The sequence below is a fragment of the Dama dama genome, chromosome 31 (assembly GCF_033118175.1).
Source record: "Dama dama isolate Ldn47 chromosome 31, ASM3311817v1, whole genome shotgun sequence".
Lineage (NCBI taxonomy): Eukaryota > Metazoa > Chordata > Mammalia > Artiodactyla > Cervidae > Dama > Dama dama.
Window position 1 is genome coordinate 42,050,743 of NC_083711.1, and position 21,781 is coordinate 42,072,523.

Consider the following 21,781-nt stretch of genomic DNA (forward strand, 5'->3'; position numbering starts at 1 on the left):
CAGTTGAAGGTTACTTTCTTCTTCAAAACCTCTTGTCTCTTAAGTTTCTGAGAAACCATACTCTTCTGATTTACTTTCTGATATATTAACTGCACTTTCTTAAGTCTTCTTTGTTGAACTTTTTCCCCAACCTAAATGTTAGACTAGCCAAGAGGCTGACCTCATATTCTTTCTCTTCTATGTTTACAAAGACTCCCTTGATTGTATCTTATACCCGTTTTCTTCTCCATGTACACATACTTCACCTACTATTATGGCTTTAAAGAAAATGTAAATGTGGATGAATAGTAAATTCATATAGTAGGTCTCTAGCTTTTCCTGAGGTCCACACTTGTAAAGCCAGCTGCTACTTAATTATCATGAAAAATGTATACTAGGCACCTCAAATTTAGGCACAACAAAAACAAGGTTTATTTTTATCAACGTATAAGCCATTTTTCCCTAGTCGTCTCCATCCAAGTAAATGACACCCCTTCCTATGAGGTTATTCAGACCAAAATCCAAGCAGTCACCTATGACTGTTCTCTTTCCTTCACATCTCACATCTAGTTCACCAGCTAAGTCAATTTGGCTTTGTACTGAGATTATAATCTTGCTCATTTCTCTCTGTATCAACTATATCACTTCAGTGCAAGCCACTCTTTTTCTAACTTGATTTTAGCTATAGCCGCCCTACTGGTGCCCTTGCTTCTCCCCTTATCCACAGTCAACTCATCCTCCATTTAGTCTGTGTCTGATGGCATAACTCTTCTTGAGACCCTCTAATGCCTTGACATTGCTTTTAAAACAAAATGTGTGCAAACTAAGCTATGGTTTCTCCAGTAGTCATTTATGGATGTGAGAGTTGGACTATAAAGAAAGCCGAGCGCCGAAGAATTGATACCTTTGAACTGTGGTGTTGGAGAAGACTCTTGAGAGTCCCTTGGACTGCATGGAGATCCAACCAGTCCATCCTAAAGGAGATCAGTCCTGGGTGGACTGATGCTGAAGCTGAAACTCCAATACTTTGGCCGCCTGATGCAAAGAGCTGACTCATTTGAAAAGACCCTGATGCTGGGAAAGATTGAGGGCAGGAGGAGAAGGGGATGAGAGAGGATGAGATGGTTGGATGGCATCATTGACTCAATGGACATGAGTTTGGGTGGACTCCAGGAGTTGGTGATGACAGGAAGGCCTGGCATGCTGCAGTCCATGCAGTAGCAAAGAGTTGGACACAACTGAGCAACTGAACTGAATTGAACTGATCCTTTTTAAAAAAAATTTTGTCTTATTTTCAAGAGACCATCACTCTGTCATATGGCTTATGTAATGTTCCTTTGGTGATTCTCATACCTCGTGAATGTGAATTTGGGTTGTTTTACTTTATTCACATCAATTCCCTCCATTTTTTAAACTTTTTATTTACATTTCTTTTATTACTGTATTACATTTATTCTCATTCTGGATTCTCTTTATTGCTTATTACTTTGCTTTTAATATAATAAAAATAGATGATTTGATTGAAAAAAAAAATGTGTGCAAACTAAATAAAATTCAACTTTCTCACGTGAAAATAAATTTCATTTTTGTTAAAGAACAGAGATTATGGATATATAAACTATATATGTTTATATGGACATGTATACATACACATAGCAAGATACTGAATAACTTAATTAAGTCAAGTTAAACTATTGTTTTTATTTCTTATAATAAGCTACTATCTTTAATTAAAAGCCAGCTGATAAGTACAAAAAGAAGAATAAAAAGGTGTCATAAAATGTTAAGATAACATGATATTTCTAAGAGCTTTTGTGTTTTGAATTAGTTTCTTCAGATTAAGTACCCAGGTTCCAAGAAACGGCCATTCCTTCAGCCACCCATCCCTCATTAGAGTGACTTGAACAGGAAAAAAAATGTATATATATGAATGAAGTAATGACATATACATATATGAAGTATACATATATATATATAAATATATATGAAGTAATGATCTGACTCAACAAATTTTTCTATTAATAGTCAGTCCCTGGCTGACTATGAATCCATGGCTGATTCATATCAATGTATGACAAAACCCACTGGGAAAAAAAAATAATAATAATAAAAATTTAAAAAAAAAAAAAAAAAAATAGTCAGTCCCTTTTTGCTAGTCTCCAAGTCAAGAGTCTTCATGTTATCCAACAGTGGAATGGAAGGGACCCAAGAAGTGACAATCTACATTTTAAAGCTTTCAAAGGAAATTTAAATTCTTGCTTATTTACTCATCTGTGCATATCCTCTATTAACTGATGCAAAATTTATCAAAATAATCAAATCTCCCAGAAATCATAAAGGGTGTGAAAATCATTACTCACAAACAATGCCTTTTTTCTTCATAGACATTCCTAGCTCCTGGTGAGTCTGAGACTTTTCTAATCCTCCTGAGTGTGTGAATAAGGGCACATTATTCAGAGCTAAAACATTCCACCTTCCCAAGCATTTCAATTTGAAATCAAGATAGTGCTCCAGTGTTTGTTCAGTAACCATCAAATGCCCCAATACTGGAAAGGATTTCTGTACTACATCTTGTACTGGGCTTTGGGCCAAAAACTTCCCACTGTAGATGTTCCCATTGGCCTCTATAAGGGAGAAATGATTTTACCCTAAACTTTAATTAGGAAGAAAATGGTGATAAAACCAGTTAGCCCTTTCCTCCCATGCTGGGCAAAGCAACCATCACATCTCTAAATGAATAAAACTCTGTACCTAAAAATTTGCCATTGACTACTGAAGTAATGAGAGCTATTTCCCTCCTGGCTGGCTTTCCCCATCTCAGATTCCCTTCCCTCATGGGGGATGGGGTCAACCCACCATGAGGCAAAGCCACTCTCGTTCTCCAGCTGCAACAATTGTTGGGACAGAGCCATAGAGGAAACACTGTGGGAAAGCAATCAAGACAACAGAGTGAGTTAATTTTGTGCTGTCAGAATAAAGCTTCATAACTCACGGATGTGAGGAATTGACAAGGAAACCTTACAGTCAAATCAGCTTCTCTACTCATCAAAGAGTCCCTTTATCCCTGGAAATGATATAAACTTCAAACCCAATCACAATCTGGTTCATTTCCTGTTGCCCAAAGAAATGTCTGTTCATAACTTTCATTTTAATGGTTTTAACATAAACAGTCTCCTCGCTATCATAAATTAACCAGTTCAGATTTGAAAGATAAAGTCTGTAACAATGGTTAAATAATTGCAAAGGATATCTTTATAAGAGGAAGCTCATCATTGTGTGGGATCGTGTGTGTGTGTGTGTGTGTGTGTGTGTGTGAATGGTAGGCCTACAGAATGAAATTGTTTCGCAGAATAGACATATTTCCCAGCAACCCAGGTAGATCAGCCATAAATAAATTTCAAATCAACACCTCAGTAGGCAACTCTGAACCCTCACAGGCTGATCTATTAACTCTATACCATCCTTCTGGGTTATGGGGTTGCAAAGAGTCGGATACAACTGAGTGACTGAACAACAACAATACCATACTTCCAGTAACACTCTATTACTCATATCAACAGCCGAGATATTTAGAACAGACATTAGAATATCTGGCTCATAAATCCCGTCCCAGTCAATGCACGTGCTGACTTACATAACCTAGGAGGGCCGTGCACTTTGGCTTGTCTGACTCAATGACCCACTAGTGACTTTATTTTACCACCTCCTCCCTGTGACTAAAGAGAAACAGTAGCAAAATTAATGGCAAAATAGCTGCATAAAATATGTAGCCTGAGCTGTGATAAAGATAATGTATCTAATTACAGTCCAAGAAGGCCTCATGAATATAATGCTCAAAGAAGGAACTCATTCCTTTAATTATATATGCAGTAAAGATGGCTAAGGGTCTGAGAATACTGACTATTGTCATTTTATACTTTTGAGGAAGCCTGGTAAATTGCCCATTAGGGATTAAATATAAAGAGCATAGACTGTAGTTCTTGCTTCTATTTATGATGCAGTAATTATACAGACGTAAACATATTTCAGTGCCATTTCTTTTTAGCTCGAGTACCTCCATCTGCATCATGGTGTTTAAGTTGTACTTTTTCTATATTCTTTACTTTGACATGGCCAAAATAATCTACAATGTACATCTATATTTGATGCTTTCTTGTCTAAAATGCAAATAGAATCATTTAAAAGCTAGTTTTCTGGGCATAAAGAATCACTAGTGCTCAGCAAGCAGGTGGCAGATCAGCTCACAGAGTTATCAGGCCTATTTGTACATGGTATATGAATCTTCCAAATGAACAGGAACAACCTAGTTGAATCACTGAGATTCTCCTTGGGATGACAAAAATGCAAATTACACACATGCAATTTTCAACAGTGCAAGTTTCATAGCTTTTAAAAATACTGGCAAATATTAGTGCAACAAATACAAATCAAATTCAGAGTACTTTTCAGTACACTATTCAGCTACACTATAAGCTAATTCTGAACGTGACATGCCCTTGAGAATAAAATATTTTAACAAATTAATTTTATTTGGGTTGATTCTACTGCAGCCTTTTCTTGCAAGAGAAATGCACTCCAGATATATATATCACAATTTGTTTCCATCTTTGTTGGACCAGCAGAAGTAAAATACAATTTGGGAAGAAGAAAAGAAAAGCAAAAAATCTTTTCCCAGGGTCATGCTAAGAATACAATTTTATAGAGACACAGACATGCTGGTATGTAAGTTCCAGTTTGGCAAACTTGAACAAAGTCAAAGATGGATGAATCCTGTCCCCAACCACACCTTAAAAGTAGTCACTAATCAAAAAACAGATGTTTTGATTTTAGCTCTATTCAAAACATTTATAAATTCTTCATAAGATTTTGTTTGGGGATCCTAAAGAAAGCAATGATGTTTTAGTTAAATCCTCAGTATTTTTCTGATTCACTTAATGTTAACAAGGCCACAGATAAGAAGTACATGTGAATTATAAGAAGAGAAATGTAAATATATGTGAAATGAGAATGTAAAAGGAAGTTACAGGTCTTAGAATAAGGTCAGTCTTAATTTTCTTAAGTCATAAAACTTTTCCAGCTCCAAGCCTTTCCCCTTTCTTTTGCTCAACACTGTTAAAAAGTGTGGGAAAACAGCTGTCTGTTGTGGTTTTAAAAGCAGGAGAGTTACTAGTGTCTAACAAACTGTGAAGAGATGTGTGATGTGTCATAATGTGTAGGCAGCATGTGGGTTGATTAATCCTCCTTTGGTTGATTCAGACTCCCTTACATGCAAGCTCAGAAAGAAAATTGAGGCCATACAGTACACTTTATCAGGCTGTTATTTACACATTAACACATCCCACATACAAGGGGTAACCAGTGCTTTAAAAAACATAACATTAGCTTTAACATATTGAGATGCAACACAGCTTGTCCCTTCAAAAAAAAAAAAAAGTTCACGGTTACCCAAAAGAATGAGATTGCAAAGTAAGCCATAATTATTAAATGTCTTATAAAAACATTCTTTCACTTAAATGTTAGACACAGCATGATGAAAATAAAAACAGATCACACTTCAGAGCACTTTTAAAAAGAGTACCAAAACTCACCCCACCATAAAACCTCAAAGTCAACCTATTTAATCCATAGTAGAGTGGGACTGAGCACACACACATGGAGTGGCATTTATACAAATTCAATTTCTTATTCAGTGGGCTTTCACTCTGACGGGTGGGAATGGATGAAGGGAATGGGAAGATATCCCCTAATTTATCTTGTTACACATTTCCCCAGGGTGTGCAACAGGTTTCCCAGGTGGCTCAGTGATAAAAAAAAATCTGCCTGCAGGAGACATGTGTTTGATCCCTGGGTCAGGAAGATCCCCTGGAGAATGAAATGGCAACCCAGTATTATTATTTCCAACCTGGAAAACTCCACAGACAGAGGAGTCTGTGGGCTACAGTCCATGGGGTCACAATTTTGTTACCCATTTCTCCAGCTTATGAGGCAACAAGCTTAAAGCAAAAGCCCCACGCTGGTGATACAAGGACAATATAGGAATTTTTCAAGAATAATTTTAATATGTGATGTTTGTCTCATGTTCTTACTTTAGAACAGAACTTTCTCATTAGATGTGATTCTATGATAGTATGTATTTACCTTAAAGTATTTAAATAGAATTTCTGGTGCTTACATTTACCATTTCAACTGACTGAGTTTCTTTTTTCTTGTCAGATATTATTTCTGACAAATTGCTTGCTGTTAAAATTTGGAAAACAACTCTTCCAACAGTCTCAAGTTAAAGAAGCTCCTCAACAGACTGTTTGAACTATTGTTAATTCGTCAGACTCCCGAAAATGAGTTCCATCTGAAAGAACTTTCACTAGTGATTTCATCTACCTCATCTCTAGAATCCCATTTTCCTCTCCCCAGCCCTCCCGCTGCTCCTCCAACCTTAAGTCTGTCTCCTGATTCTTCTGCGAGGAACCTCCTCCGCCTCTGTGTATCACGGCTAACAACCATTTCCTGGGGCCTAAGAAGCCCAAGAACAAAGCCAGTGCAGGTGATGGAATTCCAGTTGAGCTATTTCAAATCCTGAAAGATGATGCTGTGAAAGTGCTGCACTCAATATGTCAGCAAATTTGGAAAACTCAGCAGAGGCCACAGGACTGGAAAAGGTCAGTTTTCATTCCAATCCCAAAGAAACGCAATCCCAAAGAATATCAAACTACCGCACAATTGCACTCATCTCACACACTAATAAAGTCATGCTCAAAATTCTCTAAGCCAGGCTTCAGCAATACGTTAACTGTGAACTTCCAGATGTTCAAGCTGGTTTTAGAAAAGGCAGAGGAACCAGAGATCAAATTGCCAACATCCGCTGGATCATTAAAAAAGCAAGAGAGTTTCAGAAAAGCATCTCTTTCTGCTTTATTGACTATGCCAAAGCCTTTGACTGTGTGGATCACCACAAACTGTGGGAAATTCTGAAGGAGATGGGAATCCTAGACCACCTGACCTGCCTCTTGAGAAACCTGTATGCAGGTCAAGAAGCAACAGTTAGAACTGGACATGGAACAACAGACTGGTTCCAAATAGGAAAAGGAGTATGTCAAGGCTGTATACTGTCACCCTGCTTGTTTAACTTATATGCAGAGTACATCATGAGAAATGCTGGGCTGGAGGAAGCATAAGCTGGAATCAAGATTGCTGGGAGAAATATCAATAACCTCAGATATGCAGATGACACCACCCTTATGGCAGAAAGTGAAGAACTAAAGAGCTGCTTGATGAAAGTGAAAGAGGAGAGTGAAAAAGTTGGCTTAAAACTCAACATTCAGAAAACTAAGATCATGGCATTAAGTCCCATCACTTCATGGCAAATAGATGGGGAAAACCGTGGAAACAATGGCTGTTTATTTTGGGGGGTCTAAACTCACTGCAGATGGTGATTACAGCCATGAAATTAAAAGACACTTACTCCTTGGAAGGAAAGTTATGACCAACCTAGACAACATATTAAAAAGCAGAGACATTACTTTGCCATCAAAGGTCGGTCTAGTCAAGCCTATGGTTTTTCCAGTGGTCATGTATGGATGTGAAAGTTGGACTATAAAGAAAGCTGAGCACTGAAGAATTGATGCTTTTGAACTGTGGTGTTGGAGAAGTACTCTTGAGAGTCCCTTGGACTGCAAGGAGATCCAACCAGTCCATCCTAAAGGTGATCAGTCCTGGGTGTTCACTGGAAAGACTGATGTTGAAGCTGAACTCCAATACTCTGGCCACCTGATGCAAAGAGCTGACTCATTTGAAATGACCCTGATGCAGGGAAAGATTGAGGGCAGGAGGAGAAGGGGATGACAGAGGATGAGATGGTTGGATGGCATCACCGACTCGATGGACATGGGTTTGGGTAGACCCTGAGAGTTGGTGATGGACAGGGAGGCCTGGCGTGCTGAGGTTCATGAGGTCTCAAACAGTGGACATGATTGAGAAACTGAACTGAACTGAACTGAACTGAAGCCCGATAAAGGAGGGAAGGTAGCACAGTACTTCTGTAATCAACAGAGTCTGTTTCAAGATACTGGGCTAAATATAGAGAATTGTTCCTAAGAACAATTAGGTTACACAGGAGACAAAGTGAAAGGGCAAGTTGCTCAGTCATGTCCAACTTGTTGGGACCCATGGACTATACATATACAGTCCATGGAATTCTCCAGGCCAGAATACTGGAGTTTGTAGCTGTTCCCTTCTCCAGGGGATCATCCAAACCCTCAAAGCCAGGTCTGCCTCATTGCAGGCAAATTCTTTACCAGCTGAGCCACCAGGGAAGCCCAAAAGGAGACCAACAGGGACACAAATGTGTGGACCAGCCTGCAAAGAACCAGAGCATGCTGGCTCCACCTGGAACAGACAGTCCATCAGCCAGCTCCTAAGCCCCAGCTTACTGCCTTCTGTGAACTTAAACTGCCTCTGCCAGTGTTTACCACGTTCCAGGAAAGGTCAAAATTTCAGATGATTCTATGAAATCTCCCAGCATTTAAATATTGGAAACTATTTTTTAAAGTTTTAAAACACTGTTCAGAGCAGATATAATGTTACAGATTACATCTAGTGAGTGGAACACTGTTTCAGCGGGCAAAGAGCTATTCACTGTTATCATGAGCTATATACAGGTTAGGGGAACCTCACAAATGAATAGAGACAATCTATTTTAGTTATTACTTGAATTATATGCATCCGTATATGGCTAACAGGGGCTTCACTGGTGGCTCAGCAGTAAAAAATCTGTCTACAATGCAGGAGGCATGACGGAAGCCATGTGTTTAATCCCTGGATCGGGAAGATCCCCTGGAGAAGGAAATGGCAACCCACTCCAGTGTTCTTGCCTGGAGAATTCCATGGATAGAGGAGCCTGGCGGGCTATAGTCCATGGGGCTGCAAAAGAGTTGGACATGACTTAGCAACCCAAATAATAAACAACATAATGGCTAACAGGTTTCAAGACCGCTCATGTGATTTTACCTGCTAGTTATAACTATTTATAATCCTCTGTTTCTAACCTTCAAAAATAAAATCAATTTAAAATAGAATTATAAGGGGCAAATACATTTAATTTGTTCTCCTCTAAAACCTGTTCTTCTGGGTCAATTTTCATACACACACACACACACATATATAATTTCAGGTTCACATCCCCCATATTGAGGGACATTCAGAATTCCAAGATTTCTTATGATTCCCCTAGGGAATTATGGTCATTCTCTTGGTCACCTCTTACTCCGAAATACAACTTCTGACACTTGTATTATCCTCACATTGGTCACTATTCCTCTCACTCAAGGCCGTCTTCAAATGCAAGGCCATTGCATGTACAGACTCTTAAGACTAAACAAGGGGAACTCAGTACACCCAACACAGAAAAGGAATCTAAAAAAATAGTGGACAGTGTTTTTATTAAGGGTCTTCTGCCACAAATACCGACTATAGGTCCTGGGGAGTCCAGAGAATTGAGTTTGGGGATGTGAAGGGGGAGTCAGCAAAGGAGACTAAGAAGTGGCCAGTGAGTCAGAAGAACCAGGAACTTATCCTGGAAGTTGAATTCCTAAGTTGAGAAAGTGAAAGTGAAGTCATATCCGACTCTTTGTGACCCCATGGACTGTAGCCTACCAGGCTCCTCCATCCATGGGATTTTCCAGGCAAGGGTACTGGAGTGGGTTGCCATTTCCTTCTCCAGGGGATCTTCCCAACCCAGGGATCAAACCCGGGTCTCCTGTAGGCAGAGGCTTTACCGTCTGAGCCACCAGGGAAGTTAATACCCACTAAACCCTATTTTATATCATTTCTTTTCTTGCTAACATGCTGTCTCTAAGCAGAAATGTCTATCTTCTTTATTCATCCAGTTACAAATATTCTACCCAGTTTCTCTTTCATTTCCTCATTCCGTTTCATAACTTGTTTTCTTATTCAAGAAAGCCAAGCACTATTACTAACTGTCTGATATTGTCCAAGTGAAAGTTAAAGTGTTAAGTCGCTCAGTTGTGTCTGACTCTTTGAGACCCCATGGACTGTATGGACTATAGTCTACCATGCTCCTCTGTCCATTCTCCAGGCAAGAATACTGGAGTGGGCTGCCATTTCCTCCTCCAGGGGATCCTCCCCAACCAGGGATCGAACCCGGGTCTCTGGCATTGCAGGCTGATTCTTTACCGTCTGAGCCACCAGGGAAGTCAACTTCTTTTATTTTTATTGGAGTATAATTGCTTTACAGTGTTGTGTTAGCTCCTATTGTACAACAAAGTGAATCAGCTATATATGCACATATATCCCCACCCTTTTGAGCACTGAACTTTTTTAGAGAAAAAATTATCTACTAATAGAACCACTGTTGTGAAGATTAGAAGATAAGCGTGAATGAAACAATTCACTTATGTATCCAACATAAGCTCGGTACTCAAGGAATTTTCCTTCCACACTTCACTCCCTGACTGCCTGTTCTCTCCAACTTTCAATCTTCATTTCTCCTCCCTGAATCTCTTCTCAGTCCAAAGAGAAGCAATTTCCTCTCAGTTACCTCAGATCACCAATGGCATTTTTTATTATATTCTGTTTTTCAAATTTTTTAAAATTTAAAGTAGAAAACTGAATATACCTTTTTGATGCCAACAAATGTCTCCCTGGCTTTTTTCTGAATTAGAACACACCTTTATGAGCAGAATCGCACAATTATCTGTATGAGTACCACCTTTTCTATTTCTACTTGACCAGCATTCCTCAGGGTAAGACTCTGAAACCCTGCAAACTCTAAACAACCGGTACTCTTTCTCTAACCACCCATTTTCCCCTACATTTCATTTCCAAATCCTTTCATTTTTCCAAATGCTTCTTCCTTTCTTCCCATCTCAGACTCTGGCCTTTATCACAAATTGGAAGAAAATTACCTTAGCAAGTTTTGCTTTTCTCCAGTTCACCACTTCTGCCATTAGCCTTTAAAAATTCACTCCTTTAGAAGTGATAATCTTGTCTGTGACAAAACTCATAGTGAAAAGAATCCACAATAATTTAAGGAAGATGCTTTAGCTGTGAGAAGACCTTAACATAATCTCGTTTCCCATGGCAAACATAATTTCCATAAAAACTCATAGAAAGACCAAAATAACAACCGGATTTCTTGGTCACAATTTGAATGAACCAGATTTTCAAAACTAAACATATACCTGAAGACTGAGAAATGTTGATGTCATTGCTCATTATTTCTAAATAATTAAATGCTGAGGTATTCTGTTTCTGAGTAAACGTAAAACAGTTGTTTCTTTGGATTGTTAACAGAAGCATGATGCTATGTTTAGGAATGTTTTGTAAGGAAAGGAAATGGAAGGTCTCTTGTATAGAAACATAGACAAGAATGATATAGATTTAAATACTAAATTATCCCAGTTGACAGATATTAATAAATTTGGCTTTGAGAATCACTGTGGCATCTCAGATTCATCTTGAATGTCAACAGATCATGAATACTGCATCACCAAATGACTTTCCTGGAATGTTTTCAAGATTGATCATACACATTTCTGTTCTTAGCACATCACAGATGGAAAGAATAAATGGAATCTGATTCCCTTTTCCAGATTTGGGAGGCAACCAGTCCTCAGGATTTCTGAAGTTCACAGAGAAGAGTCACCCTAAGCTCAATGCTGTGATTGCTCCAAAAAGGGTCTTAGCCTAGAGCACTGTGGGGGTCAGGAGAGGCCTTTGCAGAAGGGCATTCAGGAAAAAGAGAACGAAAAACGTTGTTTTCAGCTGCTAATAGGCTATATATTTCAATAATCTCCATTAGAAAACATACTGCTTTTCCAACTTGTTTTCCATAAGATCAGGCTTACATTTGTGATCATAACTTTTCTTATCTTGTGCACTATGGAAGCTTTTTGAGTAAACACAGGGTAAGAAATGAATTACCGCAATTATTTCTGATTTACTTCCCTATACACCTCAGAAAGGCAAACTTTACCATATACAAAGTGTAATCATTTGAAATTGGAGTCAACACAAAAAAGCAGAAGTGCACAGAATGATATAAGAAGACAGGGCTAAGCGTACCTGCCCAAAACATTCTCCTTTCACCTAAACTGTCACTTCCATTCGTGTACATCCTAAAACTCCACCTTATTTGCATTGAAAGTCAAAGTCACTCAGTCATGTCCAACTCTTTGCAGACCCCATCCAGGCCAGAATACTGGAGTGAGTAGCTATTCCCTTCTGCAGGGGATCTTCCCAACCCAGGGATTGAACTCAGGTCTCCAGCACTGTAGGCAGATTCTTTACCAGCTAAGCCACCAGGAAAGCCGAAACTCCACCTAGTTTGTATTAATAAACACTAACTTCCAACAGATGAGTCTTTAAAAGTTACTGTTAAGAATATACGCATATATCAAGTTTAAGGTTGACTTGAACAGTGTTTTCAACATTTATAATAAATAAAAGTTAGTAGAAAAATAACCAGAAAATTTTGATTGATCATAAGTAGTACATGATTAAAAATCTGAAAAGACTTTCCAAAATAATTTCATAGTCTTCTTTAATCAAATGTCAATACCAGAAAAAAATTCTTTGTGGTTCTCTGGACCACACTGGAAAAAAACTGGATTAAACTGTAAGAAGCATAAACATGTCTTCCAGATCCAATGACTTTTAAAAAATTATTTTCAATTTTATGCTCATCATAAAAATAAGTTTCTTGCTAAATGCATCTTCCTGTAAACCTTATCAACCATTGTTTATCATTTATTCTGGGTGCTTCCAATCTGGAGTGACCAAAAGGCATTCTATATATCCTGGAAGGTGTTAAGTTCCACTAAATGCAATTGCTCTTTTAGTAACTCAAAATTATCAAAGATCAGCAATTTCGTATTACTCAGCCTAGAGAAGTGGATAGGAGTGGTTAATAAATGTAATTAAACAAATAAGTTATCTTTACTTTTTTAGATTTTAAAGGTTGACACATTATAAGCTCACAAAAATTACTGATTACTCCATGGTGACCAAAAGTTATCAATGCTATTAAATATACTTTTATTTAATAAAACTGATGATTATTTAATAAACATAATTTGATAATAGCAGCTTTAAATTTGCCCTATCAGTAGTTCAAACAACTTAAACATTGAAAAATAGAACTTTCTTCCTTTTAATAAATTCAACATAATTCTCAAAAGCTCATTTCTTATAGCAGAAGGAAGTAATTTAGATAATAAACATATTCACTTCCTGTTTGTATAAAATTTGATGAGATAGCCAATCAAATTCAGAGTCCTCTCTCTCTCCACTCTCCTTTTAGTAATCAAAACTTCGTCTTACTGTTGCTTGTCTGATAAGTGGCCTGACATGACCTCTAAAAGTGGTTCACTATTCACCTGACCCAGAAAACTCCACAAAATCATGCAAACCACAAAGCTGAAATCTTCGTTTTCATTTTAGGAACACTCGTGAAACCTCCCAGGTCGTCACGGGTCTGCATATCTGAAAAGCCACCAAAGTATCTGAAGGATGGCCCGTTACGGAAGCAAGGTGTACCACTCCATCATTACAACGGTGAAGCTGGGAGGTGTGCACTGGCCAAACAGCGGGGCTGGACACAGGGTCAGTGGCCCAAAGAGTGCTCAATTTTTACTGCACATGCTCAAAAGTGCAGAGAGTAATACTGAACTTAAAGGCTTAGAGGTAGATTCTCTAGTCATTGAACACATCCAGGTAAGACAAAGCCCCCAAAATGTGGCACAGAAATTATAGAGCTCGTGGTCCAGTCAACCCATCCATGAGCCCTCCCTGTCACAATGACATGATCCTTACTGAAAAAGAACAGATTGTTCCTAATCTAGTAAGAGGAGGCTGCACAGAAGAAAAAGATATACCAGAAGAAACTGAAGAAACAAGAACTTATGGCCTGGGAATAAATGATACAATTAAGTAAAAAAGTTTTTAAGAGTCTTACTGTTGTGACTTTGAGGAAGAAGGGTTCACTGTGCATATACTTATTATAGGGGAGGAAGAAGTTCCTCAACCCTCTTAGGGTCCTTGTGTTAGTCACTCTGTCCTGTCCAACTCTGTGCAACCCAATGGACTGTAGCCCACCAGGCTTCTCTGTCCATGGAGTTCTCCAGGCAAGAATACTAGAGTGGGTTGCCATGCCCTTCCCCAGGAGATCTTCCCAACCTAGGGTCCAGAGATAAGTCTGAAAATTAAACTGAAAAAGAAAGAGTAACAGGAGAAAGGCATATAATTTTATTGAATTTTTACATATACACGGGTGTTCACAAAGGAATAAAGATTCTGAAGAAATGACAAGAATGGGAAGCTTTTATACCTTTACAACAAAAACAATGTATTTGTGAAGAACTGACAAGAAAAAGGGGTTTGGGTCAAGGATAGCAAATGAAGAAGTAACTAGGAAGGTAAGAGGTGATTTAACAAGCATCGTTCGTACAGACTTCTTGACCCCAAATTCCCAATCCTTGTGACAAGAATATCTTCCCCCTTCTGATAGTGAGGTACCTTTCACATAAGAGTTTTATAATTTGTTTCAGAGAAGAAGGATGAGAGGGTGAGGAGTCAGAGTGACCTTCCTGCTTCTGCCACCTTTTAAGAACTCCTTCAGTGTATGGTATTTCATATGCCAAGATGCCACATTTGGGGGTAGCATGTTCTGAATCCCACTATTACACTCAGGAATCCATCACTGATTAATTTTTCCATTCTCCCTGGTAGGGATGGCAGTACAACACCCAGAGTATCCTAGCAGTCTCACCCTATTAGCTCATCTCTCTCCTCATGTCCCACATCCTCCCTGCAGAAGCCAGCTAGGCTTCCAGAACCACAAACGCGACCATAAAGTTCTTCATCCCTTACTATGCCAACTCCTTGGAGAGCACAGTGTCTTCAGCTCTTTACTGCTTTTTATCTCATACTTGACTCTACTGTGGACATTTTCATATCTCTTCTACATTCAGTAGGAAAATCTGAAGAGTGAGGGGGATTTATCTCTGGACTTTTTCTATTTACCTATACACTGCTAACATTTTTTTCTCCATTGCAATGATTCCATGCTAGAACATTCCACAATGATGAATTTTCCTGAGGTTCCAGACAGGGTCTGGGGTAAATATCACATCTGTCCACAGATTCTCACATCTAGGAGTTTCCATCCTTCCTATTGGGTAACTGCTGGGTGGTGGTGGTCGAGGATGATAGGAATAGAGTTCCACGCTGGTGGTTAAATTCTGTTTCCTCCCTCACTCATCCCTATTACACCCCCTTAGCTCAGAAATAGTTATCCCTTTTTATGTAGAAATAAAATTAACTTTCTGTGTACAATGTGTATATCTTTTTCATTCATTTTTCGTCATTCTTTTGTTTATGATACAAATATTTGCTCTGAGTTTGTCAAATGTTGCTCTCCATACTCAAAACCAAATTGAGGGAATTTTAAAAATTAAGCAAGTCAATATGGACATCTTCTTCTCATCTGAAATCAAAAACCATACAGAAGTTCAAATAACTACCTTTTTAGAAACAAATCACCTTTCACTGTAATGGAGACTACTGATTTAGATAATAATGGTAGAGCAATATTATTAACAAAATGTTAATTATATTCATATACTCTTATTTACATAGTTTCTTTCTTGCATGTATGCTATGTTGCTTTAGTCACGGCTGACTCTTGGTGTTCCTACTGACTGCAACCCGCCAGGCTTCTTTGTCCATGGAATTCTCAAGGCAAGAATACTACAGTGAATTGCCAGGCCCTTCTCCAGGGGATCCTCCCAACCCAGAGATCAAGCACGCATCTGTTATGTCTCCTGCAGTGGTAGGCAGGCTCTTTACTACATTCTAGCATCACCTGCTTCATTCCGTACTCCAAGGACAAATTTGCCTTTTACTGTAGGTGTTTCTTAACTTCCTACTTTTGCATTACTGTCCCCTGTATTGAAACGGACATCTTTTTTGGGTGTTAGTTCTAGAAGGTCTTGTAGGTCATCATAGAAACATGCAACTTCAGCTTCTTCAGCGTTACTGGTTGGGGCATAGGCTTGGATTACCATGATATTGAATGGTTTGCCTTGGAAACGAACAGAGATCATTCTGTCATTTTTGAAATTGCATCCAAGTACTGCAGTTTGGACTCTTGTTGACCATGATGGCTACTCCATTTCTTCTAAGGGACTCCTGCCCACAGTAGTAGATATAATGGTCACCTGAGTTAAATTATCACATTCCTGTCCATTTTAGTTCGCTGATTCCTAGAATGTCAACATTCACTCTTGCCATCTCCTGTTTGACCACTTTCAATCTGCCTTGATTCATGGACCTAACATTCCAGATTCCTATGCAATATTGATCTTTATAGCATCGGACCTTGCTTCTATTACCAGTCACATCCACAACTGGGTATTTTTTTTTTGCTTTGGCTCCATCCCTTCACTCTTTCTGGAGTTATTTCTCCATAGATCTCAAATAGCATAATGGACACCTACCAACCTGGGGAGTTCCTCTTTCAGTGTCCTATCATTTTGCCTTTTCATACTGTTCATGGGGTTCTCAAGCAAAGAATTCTGAAGTGGTTTGCCTTTCCCTTCTCCAGTGGACCACATTCTGTCAGACCTCTCCACCATGACCCGTCCGTCTTGGGTGACCCCACACGGCATGGCTTAGTTTCACTAAGTTAGACACGACTGTGGTCCTATGATCAGATTGGCTAGTTTTCTGTGATTATGGTTTCAGTGTGTCTGCCTTCTGATGCCCTCTGATGCCCTCTGGCAACACCTACCATGTCACTTGGGTTTCTCTTACATTGGACGTCAGGGTATCTCTTTATGGCTGCTCCAGTAAAGCGCAGCCGCTGCTCTTTACCTTGGACATGGGGCTGCTCCTCTAGGCCGCTGCCCCTGACCTCGAGCGTGGGGTAGCTCCTCTTGGCCGTCGCCCCTGGCCTCAGGCGCAAGGTAGCTCCTCACCAGCACGCTTCTGGGCGGTTTGTCGCAGCCAGCGCACTTCTAGGTCAAGCATCCGGCTTGACTTCTAGGAAGTCAAGAAACACCTGGAGTAAAAGGCAAATTTGGCCTTGGAGTACAGAATGAAGCAGGGGAAAAGCTAATAGAGTTTTGCCAAGAGAATGCACTCGTCATAGCAAAACCCTCTTCCAACAACACAAGAGAAGACTCTACACGTGGACATCCCCAGATGGTCAACACCGAAATGAGACTGATTATATTCTTTGCAGCCAAAGATGGAAAAGCTCTACACAGTCAGCAAAAACAAGACTGGGAGCTGACTGTGGCTCAGATAATGAACTCCTTATTGCCAGATTCAGACTTAAATTGAAGAAAGTGGGGAAAACCCACTAGACCATTCAGGTATGACCTAAATCAAATCCCTTATGACTATACTTGGAAGTGAGAAATAGATTTAAGGGACTAGATCTGATAGACAGTGCCTGATGAACTATGGACGGGGGTTCGTGACATTGTATAGGAGACAGGGATCAAGACCATCCCCATGGAAAAGAAATGCAAAAAGGCAAAATGGCCATCTGAGAAGGCCTTAGAAATAGTTGTGAAAAGAAGAGAAGTGAAAAGCAAAGGAGAAAAGATATCCCCATCTGAATGCAGAGTTCAAAGGTAGCAAGGAAAGACAAGAAAGGCCTCCTCAGCGATCAATGCAAAGAAGTAGAGGGAAACAACAGAATGGGAAAGACTAGAGATCTCTTACAGAAAATTAGAGATACCAAGGTAACATTCCATGCAAAGATGGGCTTGATAAAGGACAGAAATGGTATGGACCTAACAGAAGCAGAAGATATTAAGAAGAGGTGGAAAGAATACATAGAAGAATTGTACAAAATTATCTTCATGACCCAGATAATCATGATGGTATGATCACTCACCTAGAGCTAGACATCCTGGAATGTGAAGTCAAGTGGGCCTTAGGAAGCATCACTACAAATGAAGCTAGTGGATATGATGGAATTCCAATTGAGCTATTTCAAATCCTGAAAGATGATGCTGTGAAAGTGCTGCACTCAATATGCCAGCAAATTTGGAAAACTCAGCAGTGGCCACAGGACTGGAAAAAGTCAGTTTTCATTCCAATTCCAAAGAAAGGCAATGCCAAAGAATGTTCAAACTACCGCACAATTGCACTCATTTCACAGGCTGGTAAAGTAATGCTCAAAATTCTCCAAGCCAGGCTTCAGCAATACGTGAACTTTGTGTGGATCACAATAAACTGTGGAAAATTCTGAAAGAGATAGGAATACCAGACTACCTGACCTGCCTCTTGAGAAACCTATATGCAGGTCAGGAAGCAACAGTTAGAACTGGACATGGAACAATAAACTGGTTCCAAATAGGAAAAGGAGTATGTCAAGGCTGTATATTGTCACCCTGCTTGTTAACTTATATGCAGAGTACATCATGAGAAATGCTGGGCTGGAAGAAGCACAAGCTGGAATCAAGACTGCCAGGAGAAATATCAATAACCTCAGATATGCTGATGACACCACCCATAAGGCAGAAAGTGAAGAGGAACTAAAGAGCCTCTTGATGAAAGTGAAAGAGGACAGCAAAAGAGTTGGCTTAAAGCTCAACATTCAGAAAACTAAGATCATGGCATCCAGTCCCATCACTTCATGGCATACAGATGGGGAAACCATGGAAACAGTGTCAGACTTTATTTTTTTGGGCTCCAAAATCACCACAGATGGTGATTGCAGCCATGAAATTAAAAGATGCTTACTCCTTGGAAGGAAAGTTATGGCCAACCTAGACAGCATATTAAAAAGCAGAGACATTACTTTGCCAACAAAGGTCCGTCTAGTCAAGGCTACGGTTTTTCCAGTGGTCATGTATGGATATGAGAGTTGGACTGTGAAGAAAGCTGAGTGCCGAAAAATTGATGCTTTTGAACTGTGGTGTTAGAGAAGACTCTTTAGAGTCCGTTGGACTGCAAGGAGATCCAACCAGTCCATCCTAAAGGAGATCAGTCCTGGGTATTCACTGGAAGGACTGATGCTGAAGCTGAAACTCCAGTACTTTGGCCACCTCATGCGAAGAGTTGACTCATTGGAAAAGACCCTGATGCTGGGAAAGATTGAGGGCAGAAGGAGAAGGGGACGATGGAGGATGAGATGACTGGATGGCATCACCGACTTGATGAACATGAGTTTGAGTAAACTCCAGGAGTTGGTGATGGGCAGGGAGGCCTGGCGTGCTGTGATTCATGGGGTCGCAAAGAGTCGGACACGACTGAGGGACTGAACTGAACTGAGCATCACCTGGGACACCCAGTTTCCTTCTGTGTTCTTACAGTAACCCTCTAAGTTACGCCAAGAGTAGAACTGACATGTTAAAAACTAATAAACCCTGTGATTTATTATTTATCTCACTGATTCTCACTGCAACACTATGCATACAGAGAACTGCCCAATTTTCCACATGAGAAGCCTGACAATGACTTAAGTGGATTATTTAAGTTTACCTGACCTTAAAAGCTACAGCTAAAATCTAATCTAGAGCTTCCTAGTCTTTTCTACTACCATCATAACTTTTACATGTCATATCTGAAATATGTATTTTATATATACATATATAATCATTTGAATAAAATCTAAAATATTGGTAAAAGAGAAAATAATACTATGGAATGATACAACTATATATGTTTCTAAATTTCAAACCACTAGATGAACACAGATGTATGCTGAGATGAAACACTGACACTTCTTCTAAGAACTGTGTCATCACACGACACAATTTATGGCTTTCTGCCATTTGATAACGAAAGTCAAATTTTCTGGGCTATTACTGGAATAGGGTATAATAATTCCTTCTCCAAAACTAATTTATATACAAAATATATTCTGTACAAAGATGTTTGAGTTCCTGTATTTCTCTTCTTGTCACTTGGCAGCAATCTGTGTGTGACTCAAGAAAGACAGAGGAAGAACCAATGGTAATTTCTTCAAGAAGGGTTCTGAAAGTGTGTGTCAGTTAAACTCATTCATTTGAAATTAAACTCATGTTGTGCAGTGACAGAAATCCCAAATAAGGTATTTGTCTTTAAGGATTAACAGCGTCTTATCAAAAAGATTATTCTTGGTCAAAAAAAAAAAAGGTTTGTTTATTTTCCTAGTAGCTTTGGAAGCTACTGTGGCCATAGACAGCAGTGGACATTTGAATCTGTTTTCCAAGGTGCATAAAAATCAGACTGAGTCTTTGGTAGTTTCATAACTTATTTTGAAATTACAATGAAATTGGCTACCTTTGTTCACAAATGCACAATAAATGTGTCAGTGATCTCTATCATTGAAAATTTCAAAACTTTGAATGCAATAATTATAAGGTGCTTGCCAACAAACATTTCTAGAACTGACAATGTCCATTTCTGAACTTTTAATATCTTTTATAACCTCTGAAATTGAGACCATAAAATAATGTGTTTTGCATATACTTCAAACTATTTGGAATGTTTTTCACTGTAAGAATGGACACTGCGGTTATCTCCTCAACAATCATTCCAAAATTCTCCATCATGAAGTAGCTATGAGGGTTGGTTGGAACTGGGTATATCTTGAGTGTTCTGTAATCACTGAGGTAATCTCAAATTCTTCACTGCCCCTTTTGCCACAGTAATCCACACAGCAAATCATTCTAGACATCTCAGACAAATTCTATCAATTTTCTGGCCACTGGGGTTAGTTGAAGATTAGAGCAATCATTACACAAATTGGTATTTATGAAAAGAACTCTGGAGACACGTATCAATCCCCTCTTAATGGTGTGATCTGTGGATGTTTCATCAGGCTGCCTGCCACCTTGAGAAGCACCAATTTGAAGATATAACTGCAACACAGAGTAGACCAGAGACGTGCTCAAACCATATCTAGAGAAGTTATTTGTCTGAAACTCCTAATGTATATGAAAAATTCCCTTATAATTTGTCACTGGAGATAGATTTTATCTAAGTTAAACAGTCAGAACTATACATCTCCTTAACTCATAAGGATAGTTCTAACAAATACTTCTGTTGCTAGAAGTATTCTGCCTCATGATTTTTAAATTTTAATTACATTATCTTAGATTATCTACTCAGTAATTTAAAGAGAAAATATATTTTGACTAATTTGCTTTAAAGGTCAAAAAGCAAATCACATGCTAGGCTGATTGCCATCGTTTGTCCTCTTTCTCTGTAATCAAGGAATAGATCCCAATGATCACAGTAATTATCTAGTTTAACAATACATTCCAGGCTTAAATTCCATTGAACTGGTCATTATCCAACTCTTGATCACTTTCAGTGACAAAAAAATTCATCTCCCAAGATAGCATCTTTCACAATTAGTCAAAATTTATAGGTGAGCTTCATTTTTATTCAAATTAGAGTGCTGACTACTAGCTTACTGCAAATCTTGTGTACTTTAATGGTATCATTTCCATTTCTCTCTAGATAATAATTTGTTGCTTCTATGTCTCTTCAGGTAAACTATCCATTGCTAGTTGCATTTAAAATTCCTGCTGTCTTTACTCACACTTGATTTTAGCCAAAACGCTGAGAAGTGATGCTATCTATTCAGAGATATCACTTCTATTTTCTTTTTAACCAATCCACACTGTGCTACTATGTTTTCTAATTTAGTAAATTATGATTTCAAAAAGATTTTAAAAGGAATTGTGATTTTCATAATGCCATTTTTGTGCTGAGAAGTCAAAATGTCTAAAACTGGCTGTGACCAAGTTGTTAGTTTCAAGTTACTAACAATTGCCTAAGA

General features: G+C 38.8%; 1 pseudogene; it reads left to right on the forward strand.

Moving 5' to 3' along the window:
* The window catches only part of LOC133050103 (large ribosomal subunit protein uL22-like), a 29,184-nt pseudogene extending 15,274 nt beyond the window's left edge, over positions 1-13,910 (forward strand).
* Positions 13,911-21,781: the final 7,871 nt, after the last annotated feature.